We start from the raw sequence: 5,000 nt of genomic DNA, 5'->3' as shown, positions 1-5,000 counted from the left end.
ACAAACACTACCAATCCATTCGCGTAACACTTTAGAGCAAAGAAGTAAAATTAATTTGCTTAAACTCACATAAAAGTCATTAAACATTTCTTGGAGATGCTGGGGATTGAACCCAGGACCTCATACATGCAAAGCATGCGCTCTACCACTGAGCTACATCCCCATATTCCATTAAAGTTGCTGCTTCTTTATTTTACAAACACTAACAATCCAGTCATATAACACTTTCAAGGAAAAAAGAGAAATTATTTTGCTTAAACCTACATGAAACTCATTAAACAGTGCTTGGAGATGATAGAGATTGAAGGAAGGATCTTATACATGCAAAGCATGCCTAAATAGCCATAAAGTTGACAGCTTTTATGTTTCTGTAGTTTGACAAACACTATAACTCCAGTTAGGTAACCAAAGCAAATCTGCTTTGCTTAAATTTGCAGGTAAGTGCTTGGAGATGCTGGGGATTGAACCCAGGACCTCATACATGCGAAGCATGTGCTCTACCACTGAGCTACATCCCCATATTTCAAACAACATTGCTGCTTCTTTGTCTCACAAACACTAACAATCCAGTCGCATAACACTTTAGAGCAAAGAAGCAAAATTATTTTGCTTAAACTCACATGAAAGTCATTCAACTTCTCTTGGAGATGCTGGGGATTGAAACCAGGACCTCATACATGCAAAGCATGCGCTCTACCACTGAGCTACATCCCCATATTTCAAAAAGCATTGCTGCTTGTTTGTTTAACAAACACTAACAATCCAGTCGTGTAACACTAGAGCAAAGAAGCAAAATTATTTTGCTTAAACTCACATGAAAGTCATCAAACGGTGCTTGGAGATGACACCCAGGACCTCATACATGCGAAGCATGCGCTCCACCACTGAGCTACATCCCCATATTTCAAACAACATTGCTGCTTCTTTGTTTAAAGAACACTAACAATCCAGTCGCATGACACTATAGCAAAGAGGCAAAATTATTTTGCTTAAACTGACATGAAAGTCATCAAACGGTAATTGGAGATGCTGGGGACTGAACACAGGACCTCATACATGCGAAGCATGCGCTCCACCACTGAGCTACATCCCCATATTCCATTAAAATTGCTGCTTCTTTATTTTACAAACACTAACAATCCAGTCGCATAACACTTTAGAGCAAAGAAGCAAAATTATTTTGCTTACACTCACATGAAAGTCATTCAACTTCTCTTGGAGATGCTGGGGATTGAACCCAGGACCTCATACATGCAAAGCATGCGCTCTACCACTGAGCTACATCCCCATATTTCAAACAACATTGCTGCTTGTTTGTTTAACAAACACTAACAATCCAGTCGTGTAACACTAGAGCAAAGAAGCAAAATTATTTTGCTTAAACTCACATGAAAGTCATCAAACGGTGCTTGGAGATGCAACCCAGGACCTCATACATGCGAAGCATGCGCTCCACCACTGAGCTACATCCCCATATTTCAAACAACATTGCTGCTTCTTTGTTTAACAAACACTAACAATCCAGTCGCATAACACTAGAGCAAAGAGGCAAAATTATTTTGCTTAAACTGACATGAAAGTCATCAAACGGTAATTGGAGATGCTGGGGACTGAACACAGGACCTCATACCTGCGAAGCATGTGCTCCACCACTGAGCTACATCCCCATTTTTCAAACAACATTGCTGTTTCTTTGTATAACAAACACTAACAATCCAGTCGTGGAACACTTTAGAGCAAAGAAGCAAAATTTTTTTGCTTAAACTCATTAAACAGTTCTTGGAGATGCTGGGGATTGAACCCAGGACCTCATACATGCGAAGCATGCGCTCCACCACTGAGCTACATCCCCATATTTCAAACAACATTGCTGCTTCTTTGTTTCACAAATACTAACAATCCAGTCATGTAACAATTTCAAAGAAAGAAGAGAAATTATTTTGCTTAAACACATGAAAGTCATTAAACATTTCTTGGAGAAGCTGGGGATTGAACCCAGGACCTCATACATGCAAAGCATGCGCTCTACCACTGAGCTACATCCCCATATTCCATTAAAGTTGCTGCTTCTTTATTTTACAAACACTAACAATCCAGTCATATAACACTTTCAAGGAAAAAAGAGAAATTATTTTGCTTAAACCTACATGAAACTCATTAAACAGTGCTTGGAGATGATAGAGATTGAAGGAAGGATCTCATACATGCAAAGCATGCCTAAATAGCCATAAAGTTGACAGCTTTTATGTTTCTGTAGTTTGACAAACACTATAACTCCAGTTAGGTAACTAAAGCAAATCTGCTTTGCTTAAATTTGCAGGTAAGTGCTTGGAGATGCTGGGGATTGAACCCAGGACCTCATACATGCGAAGCATGTGCTCTACCACTGAGCTACATCCCCATATTTCAAACAACATTGCTGCTTCTTTGTCTCACAAACACTAACAATCCAGTCGCATAACACTTTAGAGCAAAGAAGCAAAATAATTTTGCTTAAACTCACATGAAAGTCATTCAACTTCTCTTGGAGATGCTGGGGATTGAAACCAGGACCTCATACATGCAAAGCATGCGCTCTACCACTGAGCTACATCCCCATATTTCAAACAGCATTGCTGCTTGTTTGTTTAACAAACACTAACAATCCAGTCGTGTAACACTAGAGCAAAGAAGCAAAATTATTTTGCTTAAACTCACATGAAAGTCATCAAACGGTGCTTGGAGATGACACCCAGGACCTCATACATGCGAAGCATGCGCTCCACCACTGAGCTACATCCCCATATTTCAAACAACATTGCTGCTTCTTTGTTTAAAGAACACTAACAATCCAGTCGCATAACACTATAGCAAAGAGGCAAAATTATTTTGCTTAAACTGACATGAAAGTCATCAAACGGTAATTGGAGATGCTGGGGACTGAACACAGGACCTCATACATGCGAAGCATGCGCTCCACCACTGAGCTACATCCCCATATTCCATTAAAATTGCTGCTTCTTTATTTTACAAACACTAACAATCCAGTGGCATAACACTTTAGAGCAAAGAGGCAAAATTAATTTGCTTAAACTCACATGAAAGTCATTAAAAAGTTCTTGGAGATGCTGGGGATTGAACCCAGGACCTCATACATGTAAAGCATGCACTCTACCACTGAGCTACATCCCCATATTCCATTAAAATTGCTGCTTCTTTATTTTACAAAGACTAACAATCCAGTCATGTAACACTTTCAAGTTAAGGAGAGAAATTATTTTGGTTATACCTACATGAAACTCATGAAACTCATGAAACAGTGCTTGGAGATGATAGAGATTGAAGGAAGGATCTCATACATGCAAAGCATGCCTAAATAGCCATAAAGTTGACAGCTTTTATGTTTCTGTAGTTTGACAAACACTATATTTCCAGTTAGGGAAATAAAGCAAATCTGCTTTGCTTAAATTTGCAGGTAATAGTGCTTGGAGATTCTGGGGATTGAACCCAGGACCTCATACATGCAAAGAATGCGCTCTACCAATGAGCTACACCCCCATATTTCAAACAACATTGCTGCTTCTTTGTTTCACAAACACTAACAACCCAGTCGCATAACACTTTAGAGCAAAATTATTTTGCTTAAACTCACATGAAAGTCATTAAACTGTTCTTGGAGATGCTGGGAATTGAACCCAGGACCTCATACATGCGAAGCATGCGCTCTACCACTGAGCTACATCCCCATATTCCATTAAAGTTGCTGCTTCTTTATTTTACAAACACTAACAATCCAGTCATATAACACTTTCAAGGAAAAAAGAGAAATTATTTTGCTTAAACCTACATGAAACTCATTAAACAGTGCTTGGAGATGATAGAGATTGAAGGAAGGATCTCATACATGCAAAGCATGCCTAAATAGCCATAAAGTTGACAGCTTTTATGTTTCTGTAGTTTGACAAACACTATAACTCCAGTTAGGTAACTAAAGCAAATCTGCTTTGCTTAAATTTGCAGGTAAGTGCTTGGAGATGCTGGGGATTGAACCCAGGACCTCATACATGCGAAGCATGTGCTCTACCACTGAGCTACATCCCCATATTTCAAACAACATTGCTGCTTCTTTGTCTCACAAACACTAACAATCCAGTCGCATAACACTTTAGAGCAAAGAAGCAAAATTATTTTGCTTAAACTCACATGAAAGTCATTCAACTTCTCTTGGAGATGCTGGGGATTGAAACCAGGACCTCATACATGCAAAGCATGCGCTCTACCACTGAGCTACATCCCCATATTTCAAACAGCATTGCTGCTTGTTTGTTTAACAAACACTAACAATCCAGTCGTGTAACACTAGAGCAAAGAAGCAAAATTATTTTGCTTAAACTCACATGAAAGTCATCAAACGGTGCTTGGAGATGACACCCAGGACCTCATACATGCGAAGCATGCGCTCCACCACTGAGCTACATCCCCATATTTCAAACAACATTGCTGCTTCTTTGTTTAAAGAACACTAACAATCCAGTCGCATAACACTATAGCAAAGAGGCAAAATTATTTTGCTTAAACTGACATGAAAGTCATCAAACGGTAATTGGAGATGCTGGGGACTGAACACAGGACCTCATACATGCGAAGCATGCGCTCCACCACTGAGCTACATCCCCATATTCCATTAAAATTGCTGCTTCTTTATTTTACAAACACTAACAATCAAGTGGCATAACACTTTAGAGCAAAGAGGCAAAATTAATTTGCTTAAACTCACATGAAAGTCATTAAAAAGTTCTTGTAGATGCTGGGGATTGAACCCAGGACCTCATACATGTAAAGCATGCACTCTACCACTGAGCTACATCCCCATATTCCATTAAAATTGCTGCTTCTTTATTTTACAAAGACTAACAATCCAGTCATGTAACACTTTCAAGTTAAGGAGAGAAATTATTTTGGTTATACCTACATGAAACTCATGAAACTCATGAAACAGTGCTTGGAGATGATAGAGATTG

At 39.1% G+C, this 5,000-nt stretch overlaps 13 non-coding genes across 13 annotated transcripts; all 13 read right to left on the bottom strand.

Annotated features, from left to right (window-relative positions):
• Positions 1–91: 91 nt before the first annotated feature.
• Positions 92–163, bottom strand: trnaa-ugc (transfer RNA alanine (anticodon UGC)). Its single transcript has one exon. It is a non-coding gene; the product is annotated as a tRNA-Ala (tRNA).
• A 283-nt stretch (positions 164–446) lies between these two features.
• Positions 447–518, bottom strand: trnaa-cgc (transfer RNA alanine (anticodon CGC)). Its single transcript has one exon. It is a non-coding gene; the product is annotated as a tRNA-Ala (tRNA).
• Positions 519–642: 124 nt separating this feature from the next.
• On the bottom strand, positions 643–714 carry trnaa-ugc (transfer RNA alanine (anticodon UGC)). The gene has a single exon. It is a non-coding gene; the product is annotated as a tRNA-Ala (tRNA).
• Positions 715–1,216: 502 nt separating this feature from the next.
• On the bottom strand, positions 1,217–1,288 carry trnaa-ugc (transfer RNA alanine (anticodon UGC)). The gene has a single exon. It is a non-coding gene; the product is annotated as a tRNA-Ala (tRNA).
• A 492-nt stretch (positions 1,289–1,780) lies between these two features.
• Positions 1,781–1,852, bottom strand: trnaa-cgc (transfer RNA alanine (anticodon CGC)). The gene has a single exon. It is a non-coding gene; the product is annotated as a tRNA-Ala (tRNA).
• A 122-nt stretch (positions 1,853–1,974) lies between these two features.
• trnaa-ugc (transfer RNA alanine (anticodon UGC)) lies at positions 1,975–2,046 on the bottom strand. Its single transcript has one exon. It is a non-coding gene; the product is annotated as a tRNA-Ala (tRNA).
• A 283-nt stretch (positions 2,047–2,329) lies between these two features.
• trnaa-cgc (transfer RNA alanine (anticodon CGC)) lies at positions 2,330–2,401 on the bottom strand. The gene has a single exon. It is a non-coding gene; the product is annotated as a tRNA-Ala (tRNA).
• Positions 2,402–2,525: 124 nt separating this feature from the next.
• trnaa-ugc (transfer RNA alanine (anticodon UGC)) lies at positions 2,526–2,597 on the bottom strand. The gene has a single exon. It is a non-coding gene; the product is annotated as a tRNA-Ala (tRNA).
• A 502-nt stretch (positions 2,598–3,099) lies between these two features.
• Positions 3,100–3,171, bottom strand: trnav-uac (transfer RNA valine (anticodon UAC)). Its single transcript has one exon. It is a non-coding gene; the product is annotated as a tRNA-Val (tRNA).
• Positions 3,172–3,653: 482 nt separating this feature from the next.
• On the bottom strand, positions 3,654–3,725 carry trnaa-cgc (transfer RNA alanine (anticodon CGC)). The gene has a single exon. It is a non-coding gene; the product is annotated as a tRNA-Ala (tRNA).
• Positions 3,726–4,008: 283 nt separating this feature from the next.
• On the bottom strand, positions 4,009–4,080 carry trnaa-cgc (transfer RNA alanine (anticodon CGC)). The gene has a single exon. It is a non-coding gene; the product is annotated as a tRNA-Ala (tRNA).
• A 124-nt stretch (positions 4,081–4,204) lies between these two features.
• Positions 4,205–4,276, bottom strand: trnaa-ugc (transfer RNA alanine (anticodon UGC)). The gene has a single exon. It is a non-coding gene; the product is annotated as a tRNA-Ala (tRNA).
• A 502-nt stretch (positions 4,277–4,778) lies between these two features.
• Positions 4,779–4,850, bottom strand: trnav-uac (transfer RNA valine (anticodon UAC)). The gene has a single exon. It is a non-coding gene; the product is annotated as a tRNA-Val (tRNA).
• Between the last annotated feature and the right edge of the window lie 150 nt (positions 4,851–5,000).

Source organism: Carassius carassius, chromosome 17, assembly GCF_963082965.1.
Source record: "Carassius carassius chromosome 17, fCarCar2.1, whole genome shotgun sequence".
NCBI classification, from domain to species: domain Eukaryota; kingdom Metazoa; phylum Chordata; class Actinopteri; order Cypriniformes; family Cyprinidae; genus Carassius; species Carassius carassius.
This window is presented reverse-complemented; position numbering and strand designations above follow the sequence as displayed.